At 56.0% G+C, this 13,181-nt stretch overlaps 1 protein-coding gene across 1 annotated transcript in view; it reads right to left on the bottom strand.

Annotated features, from left to right (window-relative positions):
• WSCD2 (WSC domain containing 2) overlaps positions 1-12,847 on the bottom strand; it is a 114,869-nt gene extending 102,022 nt beyond the window's left edge. The window contains exon 1 of the mRNA XM_047088380.1: positions 12,690-12,847. The gene's annotated coding sequence lies outside the window, so the exon portion shown is untranslated. The remainder of the gene's footprint in view (positions 1-12,689) is intronic.
• Between the last annotated feature and the right edge of the window lie 334 nt (positions 12,848-13,181).

Raw genomic sequence — 13,181 nt, 5'->3', positions numbered from 1 at the left:
TCTCTTGGAAAAAACAGTGGAGACAGGTGGCCACCCAGGGCTCCGCACTCCCCTGCGACAGTGGGCTGGGACTAGAAGCAAGAGCCTCTGAGGACAAGGCAGCTGGTCTCTGCTTCACTACTGTCCCTCTGCTCTGTCTCCTTCCCATGGGACCCGCCCGCCCCTGAAGGGGTCTGCATATGCGACCCCTCCCCACCTCCCCTGAGCCATCACAGCTTTTGGCTGGTCAAGTGACACAAGAGGGGAACCTGTTATGGACAGTGGCTTTCAGAGCTGGAAGGGAAGGGACAGGTCCAAGGCTCGCAGCAGTCAAGGGGACGTCCAGGCCGAGTCTCCTGGGCAGGGGTGTCCCCATCACCCTAACTACTTGCAGAGCGCCCCCCCCGCCCCCACCCCACAGCTTCTAGAATCCCGTTTCGGTGGCAATCATCGCCGTGGCAATACTAACGCGAGTCAGCACACACCGAGGACCTCGCGTGCTTGAACTCATTTCAGCGTCCCAGCAACTGGTGACAAGCAGACAGCCTACCAAGAAGTCATTTTAGTCTGCCCAGCATTCACTTCCCCTTCTTCGGTTCCCCGGGTCCCGATTTCCCTTTGGGGACCCATCCCTCTCCCCCTGTTGGTCTTTGTGGCTTAGGAAGCAGCCAAGAGTATCCGCCCCACCCCCACAAGTCTCCAGGGGTCACGTGACTTAGATTGGGGCCAACTTACATGTCTCTGTTTCTTTGGCCATGGTGACTGGCCCCAGGAGGCCCCAGGGCTCAGTTCCAGCACTTGCTGGAACTGGGCTTGCAGCTGGCACCATGTAAACATGGAGACACTGATGGGCATTTGTGCCCAGAAGACAGCCAGAGCCTGCCTCGGTAGGAAGCGCACACAGAGAAAAGGAGAGCCAAAAAACCGTGAGGGAGGGAGGGAGGGAGGGAGGAGGAAGAGAGAGAGAGAGAGAGAGAGAGAGAGTGAGAGAGCTGTAACACAGTTGAGCGCCTGGACCCAGCCACACCTGAAGCTAACCTGCTAGTTACACGAGCCCAGATGTTCCCTTTCGTGCCTCAGGATAAGAATGTAGTGACGTTTCAGTTGAATCTTCTGTCTCTTGCGACCAAAAGAATCCTGGTAAGTATAAACACTAACGTCATTTCCATTTTACATGAGTGACCAATTGCAGGCTAAGGGGATTGACGTAAATTACCCAAGGCCACACAGCTGTGAACTGCTAACAATGAATTTGAGCAAGATTTTGCCCTAAACCTAAAGCACTTAGGTCAGAAATCTCACGGGTCTCTTACGGCCGTCCCCGCGCCGCTCAGAGCCCCGAGTCAAGGATTTTAGGGACAGTGTATGCGCAGAGCTGCTGGGAAACTGTGGTGTGTTGGGAAGGCCAGGAAGGGAGGGGCGGTGGCAGCGTGATGAAATATATAATTATTATTTAAATCAGTTCAGATGCCATACGGAGGAAAATCAAAGCTTTCCGTGGCATTTCCCCAGTGCCATTTTTAATTCTCTCTTATCGAGACATGGCTGGGATCTGTTTTTCAAAAAGAAAAAACTCCTTTAATTAAAAAAAAAAAAAAAAACAAATTCTCTAATAAAAGTTAAAATAGCCTATAGGCCATCAGGTGACAATGGAAGGAAGACGGGGCATTTCTGCAACTTAAAGCAGATTAAAAAACTAATTTGTTGACTCTTTTTTCCAAAGCTCACCTCTCCCTTAGAAGGCTGTGTGTTTTGCATAATGAGGCTGAAATCCTGAAATCACTGCCGTCCGCTCAGCTCCCTCTTTGTTGGGATTTCAATGGGCTCCCACCTCACATGGGGGTGCGGGGTTTTTCTTGCGGCTCTGACCAGGATTTAATGGAATCATTTCACACTGCGCTTAAAATCTTTACAAGGCTCTCCACTGCTAGAAGGATAAAGAACAAAACACATACGCAGTCCACAAGACCCTGAGAATTGTCCACTTTCATTGTGTACCAGCTCCTCCCCACCCTAAAAGCCCCGGCGTCTGTGTCCCTGGTTCACGCCACTCTCCTTCCTACCCCAGGACCTTTGCACATGCCGCTTCCTCTGTCTTCCCATCCTTCGCCTGGTTAATCCTGCTTAGCCTTCGGATCCCAGCTCATTTTTCTCTTTCTCAAGGCAGCCTTCCTTTCAAAGGCCCTCATCTGTGCCTTGCCGGTGTCAGGCACCTTGCCTCCTGACAGTTACTTTGACTTGTAACCATATGCAGGACAGCGTCTTGTTTTTGTCTCCACTGTCTTCGCAGGGCTTGCATACAGCAAGTGCTCAAATAAAGACTTGTAGAGCAAACAAACGGGTGAACCCCGCCGGGGGTCGGCATGCCACAGATTCTCTCAACACCAGGACTTCCCTTTCCCGCGTCCACAGCCCCGACCCATGTTCTCCCAGCTTGTCTCAAAATCTGCTCGCACGTCCACCTTTGGGTGTGCATGGCGCCCGAGGCAGGAGACCAGGCTGAGAAAGACTAGGGGCTCTAGGGTTGGATCCGCGTTCGAGTCCCGGTTCTGCCCCTCTAGCCTGTGCCTTGCTAGATTCGTTCTTGTTGGATGGTTTGCCAGCTGGAGTCACCTTCCAGGGCCTAGCACGGAACCGGGAAGCTCTCGTATGAGGTAGGCACCCAATAAAGGAACGCCACATAAATGAACGGATGCCCAAATGTGCTTTCGAATGGAAGAGGATGCTCAAGTTCAAAGAGAAAAACTTCCAGGCGATGCCCCAGCTGGTCTCAGGAAAATGCAGCAAATGGCAGCCTCCTTTCCCCCACGGGTCCTGAACAGAGGCCCAGGGATACTTTAATGCCAGGAGACACCTAAGCTACGCCCACGTGAGCAAACGACTTGTCTTTCTAGCTTAGATGATCACACCGTGTACTTACTGGCCACCGGGCGTGATCTCGCCGAATCCCCGTAACAACGCATCCCAGCGGGCAGGATCGTTCCCATTTCAAAGATGGGGAGACGGAGGCACGGTGCGCTCAAGCAACTTGCCAAAGATCGCCCAGCGGGTAACTGGCAGAGCTGAGAACCGATCGCAAGCCTGCTCAACCGTGCAGACCAAGGTCTTGGTCCCTGCTCCAAAATCAGGCCGGAGTGAGGCAGGCCACTGGACACGGATGTAGAAGGTGCTGCTGTCGTTCTCTGGGGCCGTGGCATCGACTAGGCTGGCTCATCACCCAACTCCATCCCAGTGTCTTGTGCTGGAGGGCCTTTCTGCACGCGAACCAGCGGACAGCCAGAACCCTGCCTCGTAGTGCCCCCACCAGCCTGCTTTCTGCAGGCGGCTGGCTCCCGAATGAGATACACGCGACGGAAGCAAACGTCCCAAGTCGGACGCCGAGCACAGACAGAGGTGCTCTGGTTTTTCAGCAGCAGCGTTAGCCCGTTTGCAGCTGCGCACCACCCCCCCCCCTTTTACAGATGAGAACACTGAGGCCAGAGATGGAACCGCTCACTGGCTGTTGTGAAGAGACCGTCACTGGAACACCCAGATTTGCCTGGGTGTTTCAAAGAGTGTTTATTTCCTGAGCTCCCACCATGTGCCAGATACTCTTCTAGGTACGGGAAGATGTCACTCACTCAACACCGTAAGAAATGAAGAGTTCTGTCTCAGAGACTTTTCAGACACCTGAAGCATCGTACACAGAAACATTTATCAGTTAACCACGGGGACTGAAGTATTTTATACAATGAATGATTCTTCACCCTTCGCTCTGCCAACTGAATGGGGCTCACTGGTCCTTAACGCCATCACAGAAGCCAGCACCTTTGCTGTTCTCCGATAGGGCACACGGTGTGACACCGAGTGGGAGAAAAGAGGACAGAAGGGGACAGAGGATTCCAAGCGGGTTCCAGACTCTGGGCTGACAGCAGCGAGCCTGACATGAGGCTCGATCTCACAAACGGCAAGATCATGACCTGAGCCCAAGTCAGATGCTTAACCGACCATGCCACCCTGGCGCCCCTTCATGCTCATTTTCTTTTTAATTTTTTTTAACGTTTATTTATTTTTGAGACAGAGAGAGACAGAGCATGAACAGGGGAGGGTCAGAGAGAGAGGGAGACACAGAATCCGAAACAGGCTCCAGGCTCTGAGCGGTCAGCACAGAGCCCGACGCGGGGCTCGAACTCACGGACCGTGAGATCATGACCTGAGCCGAAGTCGGACGCTCAACCGACTGAGCCACCCAGGCGCCCCTCATGCTCATTTTTATAATCTCTTCATCTGTACCTTGTTCTCAGGCTGCCAGCTGTCACTCCTGGCTGCGGTCACCATGTTTTCTCTACCCACCCACACATGTCCAATCTGCTCCCTCTAGAGGCTACAAGTCTGGGAAATCAGGTCACCGAGCTCATCAGAATGGTGTGCAAAGTATGAGTAAATAGTTTCTGAGCGAGAAATGCTGGCTCTTTCCTGATAGAGACACCGTGGCAATTGAATGGGATGCCTTTCTTGTTCTATTTTTTTATATAGCAGAGTTTCCAGGAAATACGGCCGCAGTCATTACGGTGTTATGCTTAAAAGCTTCATGAGAATGAAAGCAAGTCGGATGGTTCCAGAGATTCTGGATTTTCTCTCTGTCCCACAGGATGGGCACTCAAACGACAAAGAACCCAGGCCATTCGCTCGTCAATGGACACCTTGCGCAGGGAGACATCAGGGCCATCCCGGCACAGTAGGGCTCACCTTCGGGACAATCTAAGAGAAGGAGAAACACGAATGGTCTGCCGTCTCCAGAAACTACGTGGTTCATCATGGCAAACGTCGTGTGGCCCCAGCTTCCTGGAGGTCCAGGGGCTGTGAATCTGCCAATGTACACAGTCCTAGCACCTCAGGCCCTTCAGTGTCCTGGGGTGGGGGGGTGACCCTCTGGCCACGCACGGTCACTCACTCCCACCCAGACCGCAGCCTTGCCCACAGACCTGCGCTGGCCATCATCAGGCCTGTGAGAACGGAGCCCGGTCTGGCTCGTGACACGCCCACGTTAATAAATCACAGGGAAGAGAAAGCAGCCTGCCTCTGAGGGGTTCCTGAAATAGCTCATCGCCTCCACCGGGGAAAGCCAGTGGCCACACAGCAGACGGGGGACACAGGAGAGGCCGGGCACACAGGTTTTGGGGTCAGACAGACCTGGGCTCAAACCCCAGCTCTGCCCCTTACTGGCCGTGTGACCCTGCTAAGCGAACGAACCTCTCTGAGCCTCCGTGTTCTCGCCTGAAGAGACAGGGGTCCTTTGACTCACAGGACCGACTGTCACAAGGACTCCGTCAGAGAACAGCGGTGAAGCTCTGATTCACCCTACAAACGGAGGCCAGTAGGATGATACCCGTTAGCGTCACCATCATTATTCTCATCCTCAGGAGGGTCCGCAGAACAGGATCCTGCAGGACAACCCTGGAGCAGAGGCACAGATCTTAAGACTCTGGGGCTATGCCGCCTGCGAGAGAGAAAATGGGACCATCATAGGCCTTACTGGTAAAGTCCTCAGCAATTACGTTATCATTCCTCTCCCATTCTCCAGATGGAAAACCCGAGGCCCAGAAAGGGGAAGAGACTTGCTCAAGGCCACAAAGTCAAAGGGTGGCAGAGTGGGCACCCAGATCCTTCACTTCCCATCCGGAGGCCCTTCTCGTCACCTGCGCTCACGGGGCTACACAGAGAATTTAAAGGAATCGGCAACCTTAACAGTATACCTGGGAGCTGTGCTAGAAACTTGAACACCTGGATGTGAGAAGCACACGGGGCCGGGCCCTCCTGCCACCTAGGACTCCAGGATGCATTTGTTGGAGTTGGAGGTGAGAAGAGCACCCAGCTATACTCCAGTCGCCAGGTATTAAGACCCTAGTCACCTGCTTCCCACTGGCTGGATGGCCCTGGAGTGTCTTCCCTTCTCTGGGTCTACATCTCCCCATCTAAGAATTCTCCAAGCTCATAAACCTCTGGAGTTGCTACCCTCTTCCTGAGCCCCTGGAGGCAAGCCCTATGTACCACCCGATCCACAGTGATTCAGCCAAGTGCACTGACTTCTTGCCTCCCCACTCCTGGCTGACGCCCAGGACCCTGGCTGGGCTTTTTAGCTCGGAGGTCGGCAATTTTTTTTCCTGTAAGGATCTGATACTAAATATCTCAGGCTGTGCAAGCCATATGGACTCTGTCACAACTACTCAACTCGGCAGTTATCGCCGGAAAGCAGTTATGGACAATGTATTAATGAATGGCTCACCTGTGCCCCAATAAAACTTTATTTATAAAAGCAGTCGGTGGATTGGAGTTGGCCTGTGTTTACCAAGCTCTGTTCTAAATCGTTCCAAGTGGGGTCCGACGCCTCCTCTAGGACTAAGGTAAGTAGCTTTTCCTGGTTTGCATGGGATTCTTCTGGTTTGGGCACTAAATCACGCCTCTTGAAATACCTCACAGTTTCAGACAAAGACGGTTATTACCCGTGACCCCTGGTTTCGGCTACCTCGGCATTGCTCTGGCTATGACGTTCAACTGTCTCCTCCATAAAAAAGAAGAGGAGGAGAAAGAACATGAGGAAGAAAAGATACCGTTTATAGGGGTTTCCCATGCGCCAAGCACAGTGTGAAGGACTTAGTCAACATGACGACCTTTGATTTTTCTTTTTTTTTTTTTTTTTTAAATTTTTTTTTTTTTTCAACGTTTATTTATTTTTGGGACAGAGAGAGACAGAGCATGAACGGGGGAGGGGCAGAGAGAGAGGGAGACACAGAATCGGAAACAGGCTCCAGGCTCTGAGCGGTCAGCCCAGAGCCCGACGCGGGGCTCGAACCCACGGACCGTGAGATCGTGACCTGGCTGAAGTCGGACGCTTAACCGACTGCGCCACCCAGGCGCCCCGACCTTTGATTTTTCAACAGCCAGATGGGAGGGCTGAAGCTGCTCCCAGGAAGAGGTCAAGACTAGGCTGGATCCCAGTCTCTTCTGCCTCCTTCCTCCTCTCCGACTGCAGGCGCCTGAGGACAGAACTGGGGTCTCTCACCTCTGTATCTTCTGTGCCCAGCACAGAACAGGACAGTTCTAAGATTCTGAGCCAATACGGATTATCAGCAATCACTGATGCTGAGTGAATGAATGTGGGAATGAATGAATGAATGAAAGAATGAACAAATCATTCCTCGATCTAGACAGACCCTTCCCACTTCGATGACATGATTCATTCCTGCCTATCCAACCTCCAGGTGCGTTAAACGGAAAAGGCCAAATGTATGCTATGCCGTCAGTCCTGCCGAAAATGCCTGCGGGCACTGGGGAGGCACTATGACATCATCATCTTTAAACACGTGTCTCAGGGGGCGTCTGCTTGGCTTGGGCACTTAAGCGATCTGCCCTGAATGTCAGCTCCGGTCAGAACCTCATGGTTCACAAGATCAAGCCAGGCATCGGGCCCTGCACTGACAGCACAGAGCCTGCTTAAGACTCTCTTTCCCTGTGTCTCTGCCCCTCCCCTGCGTGCGCTCCCGCTCCGTCTCAAAATAAATAAATACACATGAAAAAGATTTTTGAAAAAATGGTCTATGACATCAGGGATCTGGGTGCAAATTCCCGGGATGCCTCTTCTGGGCTGTGAGATGGGGCAATCTGTGGTAGATTACAGGAGAAGACAATAACAGAAAACTACCTCCCAGGGCATTGGGGCATGATGTCTGGTCAGCACTTCCCAAAACATCATGCATCATCATCCTTATCACCACTGAGGTTGAGATGAGCGGAAAGCAAGGTAGGAAGGGGGATATCCACGGTCAGAAGTACAGGTATTCATGACGCAGCGAAAGAGGAGGAAATACAGACTGCTGGTAACTGCATCGGTTAGCTACAACCACAGTAACGGTGCGTAACAAACAACCATAAAACCCCAGGAACGCGCAATAAGGAGCACTGACCTCGCTAACCCGCTTGTGGCCAGCAGGAAGGAGCTTGGCTGAGCTAGGCTCTTTATTGAGGTTTGGGCTCAGGGTGGTCGGTCTTGTGTTCATTCTGGGGCCAGGCTGAGGGGCACCAGCGGCCTTGGGGGAGCTCTTCCCTTAGCCACGGCAGAAACGCATAAGGCCCCTCGAGACCTAAGCTTGGAACGGACCCACAGTCACGTCCACCTCCCGCTAATGACCAAAGCCAGTCACGTGGCCAAACCCAAAGTGAAGGAGCACCCTGAGGGAGAAAAATGGCAGAGCCTCACAGCTGAGGGCAGGGGTACAGGCCAGTGATGCTTCTATACCCCAATAACCAAACACCAGCCAAAGCTCGGAAAGGGGGCCCGACGCCGGCCCTGCCCTCCTCACCGGCTTCCTGTCCTGCCCCTGCCTATCAGCATGTGGTCAAAATCTGGAAGAGACCCCAAGCGCTCAACACTTACAGTCCTCGGGGACCCCATCCCCATCTTCCCAACATCTGGACCTGCTCCGGGGAGCCATTAATCTCAGGCAATTTCTTTCCTCACTTGATTTGTTTATTTAAGGAAAACAAGTTGCTCCTAATTAGAAACACTGCTGTCGAGACGTTCAGTGCATCCTAGGCTGCCTATTTTCAGACGTTCTGCCTAAAATTATACCTGCGCTCTTAACATCTGTGAGTTTTTCAGCAACCGTCCTGAGCGCGGGCTTTGGGTGAGAGAGACCCGAGATGCCGGGGGGGGGGGGGGGGCAGTACAGGGACTTCAGAGCAGAGGCACTTGAAAAACTGCACACACAACGTCACGACAACCTGCTCGGAGCTGGCACAGATCAATGAAGCAACACCTGGTGGGTGCACAGCGCAACACGGTCCCAACCTGGGGGGGGGGGGGGCAGGGCGAAGAGTGGTTTTATTGTTTTTTTACTGTTTTATTTCTTTTTGAGAGACAGAGCATGAACGGGGGAGGGGCAGAGAGAGAGGGAGACACAGAATCGGAAGCGGGCTCCAGGCTCCGAGCTGTCGGCCCAGAGCCCGACGCGGGGCTCGAACCCACGGACCGTGAGATCACGACCTGAGCCGAAGTCGGACGCTCAACCGACTGAGCCCCCCAGGCTCCCACAAAGGGCAGTTTCAAAGGTTCAGAGACGTCTTCTGTTGAGAAGCTCTCGGTAGTGCTTACACCCCCCCCACACACCCTTGTGGACACTCAGACACATACCTACAGAGATGCACATGCTCAGAACACACACACACACACACACACACACACACACACACGCACTATACACGCAGAAATCCTACCACCCCCACAGACAGGAAAATACACCCCAGGCACACACACACACTCAGAAACTCACTCATACACAGCAGATGTGTGCAAAAGGTACACCGCAACCCCCCAAACACACGTTCAGAGACACCTACACACGGACACACGCTCAAATGGACGCTGCAACAAATACACCAGGTACCGACCCTCAGAAACACACACGTACACGCAGAGATACAATCAAGCGTGCAATGCCACACACAGGCGCACACGCCCTCAGAGATACATACATATACACACGGGGATGCACAAAAAGTTTACCCTGCCACACACACAGGTAGACACCCACAGAAACAGACACAGATGAGCTCACAGAGGTTGCACCCCAACAACCAGGTCCACACACGTACACAGAGTCGGGCAAGTGTGCAACGCTGTATACACACGTGCACAGACACAAAGGCACGCTGGAAGACGTGCAGGTTCTAGGCGCGTACCACAAGTCCACACCACATCCTTGCACACGCGTGCAGGCGCTCACAAACGCCCACACACACAGGTGCCGGCAGCTCGCACAGCTGCTAAAGCACGTCGCACCCAGGCAGACCCGCCTGGCCTCTCCGACACACGCATCGCCACACAGACCCGCCAGACCCGCGTGTGCAGCCGAGCGGCCGGCCACCTGCCCGGTCACAGACACACGTCCAACGCGCATACACCCAACGGCTGCACGCTCCCAAGTGTGCACACACACCCACGCCTGCTCTGACTCACGCAGGCACCCGTTCCCTCGCAGGCATGTGCACACACACACACACTCGTAAATCCACGGACACGCAATCTCACAAGTACACACCCAGCCTGACACTATTCACGTGCGCACACACATGTAAGATTTCTACGTAAGTCAGACTCCCGTGAGCCCATGTGCACAAACCTGCGTGAGAACGCACTCGTTTACACACGCGCTCACACACGGCATCGACACACACACACCCACGTCCTACTCCGCCAAGAAAACAAAGTGCTCATTAGAGTCCTAAAAGTCAAGGCCACGGACTGAGCGAGCTCCCCGCAGAACTGCCTCTGCCCGAGTCCCTACCGCACGCCCACGAACTCACTCCGGGGCGGCCGAGGTGAGGTCTGCCTTCCCCACCAGCGGGCTCAGCATGGACCCAGGGGAGCCCTAGCGTGGGGAAGGACACAGATGTCCCAAGCCTCGGAACCAACTCAGAGAGAAAGAAGACTGACCCATCTACTGCCTTTCTCCGCAATCTCAGAAACCCTTCTCCCTTACCCCCCACCCCCCCACACACACACAGCACTTTCCCTGGCGCAGCTGTTCCTGTAGGGAACAGCAGCTTCGCCTGTTCCAACAGCCTCAGCAGACCGGGTGCCTGACATCCAGACCCCCTGAACTTCCTGGCCCCGGGTCCCTACACAGCCGCAAAGTTGAAGCCATGGAGACAGCTTACCTCCACCTTCTGTCGTCATGGCGACGCAGCAGCTGGGTGCAGGCATCCCTCCCAGACCTCCCCGAGCTCCCCTCTAGGAGCTGCTGGCCCAGCGGAGCTCTTATGAGGAAGCAGTAAGGGGGTGGGGATTGCAGGTGTCAGCTGATTGGAGAGAACAAGGGCCCTGCCCCCCCCCCAGTCGCCATCACCTGGCGCTCAGGTGGGACGGGGACAGCCTCCCCGGGGAAAACGGCACCCGCGTGCTCACACACGAGACCCGAAAAGAGACAGCCCTGCTGCTGTCTGCCCGTGTCCGTGGAGCCCCAGTCCTCACCAGACTCTACAGTAAGCACTTTCCACGCACCATGTCGGTCCCCCACCCACACCCTTCCTAACAGGAACAGGGAACTCCCCGCCGTACAGAGACGGCCGAGGTTCGGAGGGCGAAGCGACTGGACGCACTCAGACGCCTCTTACACACCGAACTACGTTACGGGGTTTTGAAAACCTCATCCCTGACGAGCGCTCAGGGCCGAAGAGTGTCTGCACTAGGACCTCCGAGGACACGTGAAATCTCTCCATCTTGCAGAGGCGGCAACCGGAGCCCAGGGAAGTCTAGCGATTTGCCCAAAGTCACACAGCAAACTGACTGCCGTCTGGCAGCTCCGTCTTCTGACCCACAGACGAGGCTGCCCTGGGCCGGCGAGCACCAGCCTCCGACCTCAGGTCTCCGCAGCCCAGGGAGGCAGCTCCTAGCAGGGTCCCAGGTCAGAATCCTAAGCGAGAACAGAAGGTCCTGAGACCCCTACCTCAAGAACAGTCCCAGAATCGCACAGCGATGCCATTCCCCGGAGGCAGAGGCCCAGCCCAAGCAGGACCAGCGAACTATTTCCACCCTTCAGGTCACAGCCAGAAGCACTTCTACTACCTGCCTTACCGACCAACCAGTCCATCGAGATGACCCGAGCCCTAGGCTGTAGCCCCCGCTAAGAAGCACGATGCATCTAGAAGGCTGCGACCACTGGGGTGGCTCCAAAATGATCCTCAGAGACCAGGTGGCCTCTGTAGACCATGCTTCTCGTTAGGAGGAAGAATAATCTGGCCGAACTCATGAGCTATGTGCCGGGCTCGGCAGAGCCTCGAGGGATCTAGATTGTGGGGGGACTACCCACTTCCCCAGAGCCACAGATGACGATGCCAGGAGCCTCTACCCAGCTGTCCATTCCAGCCCCTTTTCCACACAAAGTTGGTCCCTCCCCAGGCTCTGAATGGTCTCATTGAGCGGCCCAGGTAACTTCCGCCAAGTCTTTTGCTCGTCTAAGGAGCTGCAGTTAATGGGAGGTGATCCCCACCTCTCCTAGTGTGTCCGCCAAGGAGATGAGTTCCTTCCTGCGATGACACTTGGGGCCGTGGGATTCTGACCGCGTGGGTCCCCCGTCCCCAGTCCTCTCCTCGCCTCCTGACACACACAGGGCAGGAATGGACAGAAGCAAGCCTGCAGAGCACTCACACAAAGCCCGTCCCCTGGGCAGCGCTGGATGCCGGCTCCAGACGCCAGGAAACCGCATGCACCCCAGCATCACCGCAACGAGCACCTCGTAAAGCCAAACTGGAAACATGACCAGCTCCTTCTCCCTCGGAACTCTGAACTGGCCGAGAAAGGGGGCTAATTCGCGAATTAAATTGAAGGGGCCCACCGCCTTCCCCGTGGCCCAGCTGAGCCTGAGAAGCCTCGAGTGCCTGCCTGCCTGCCTCTGGGGACCCATTGGGATGCCCGCAGGAAGGCCGCCCGGATGAGCCGGAATGTCCCACCCTCTGCCAGAGGAGAGAAAGTTTGTCATTTACCAACGCTGGGTTGTCACCACTCGCTCGGCTTTTCCCCACACACCTGACTCCGGGCGCCGAGCCCCCAGCCTGCGGGGAAGCGGCTGGACCTGGAAGCCCGGTCTGGGGGCGGCAGGAATCGTTTCGCGGCAGCTCGGCGCCCCGCTCCCCTCCGGAGCCCTCCCGCCCGGTCGGGGCGCCTCGGCCCTTACCTGGGGTCGCGGCCACTTGCAAACTCTGCCAGCGGAGCCCAGCAGGCGCCGGGGTCTCCCTCCGCGGCTCGCGCGTCCCGCTCGGCGCGCCCGCTCCGTGGGCGCCTTCCCGGCTGCCAGCTGCTGCAGTGGCATCAGGGAAAGCCGAGTCCGGATTTCCTCGCTGGCCGCCGAGCCCGCTCCGGCCGGGGCCCCGGGGGGCGGGGGGGCTGGCTCTCCGGGGCCGGCGCGAGGGGCGTCCTGCGCGCCGCCAGCGGGAAAGTGGAAGAGTGTGCGTCCTGGATTGCAGCAGCGGCGACAGCGGCGGCCGGGGGACGAGGAGGCGGTGGCGACGCCAGCCGGCGAGCCGGGGAGGCGGGCGGGCGGGCGGCGGCGCGAAGTGGAAGCCGGGCTCCCGCGAGCCTGGCGCCCGGGCGGGCGGGCGGGCGGCACTGCGGGCGCCCCGCGCCGCGACGAGGCCCCGCGCGGGCACCCGGCCCGGGGAGGGCGAGC

This window comes from Lynx rufus, unplaced genomic scaffold, assembly GCF_022079265.1.
Source record: "Lynx rufus isolate CCGP_SWC_20201006 ecotype Redwood Valley unplaced genomic scaffold, mLynRuf1.p SCAF_24, whole genome shotgun sequence".
Lineage (NCBI taxonomy): Eukaryota > Metazoa > Chordata > Mammalia > Carnivora > Felidae > Lynx > Lynx rufus.
This window is presented reverse-complemented; position numbering and strand designations above follow the sequence as displayed.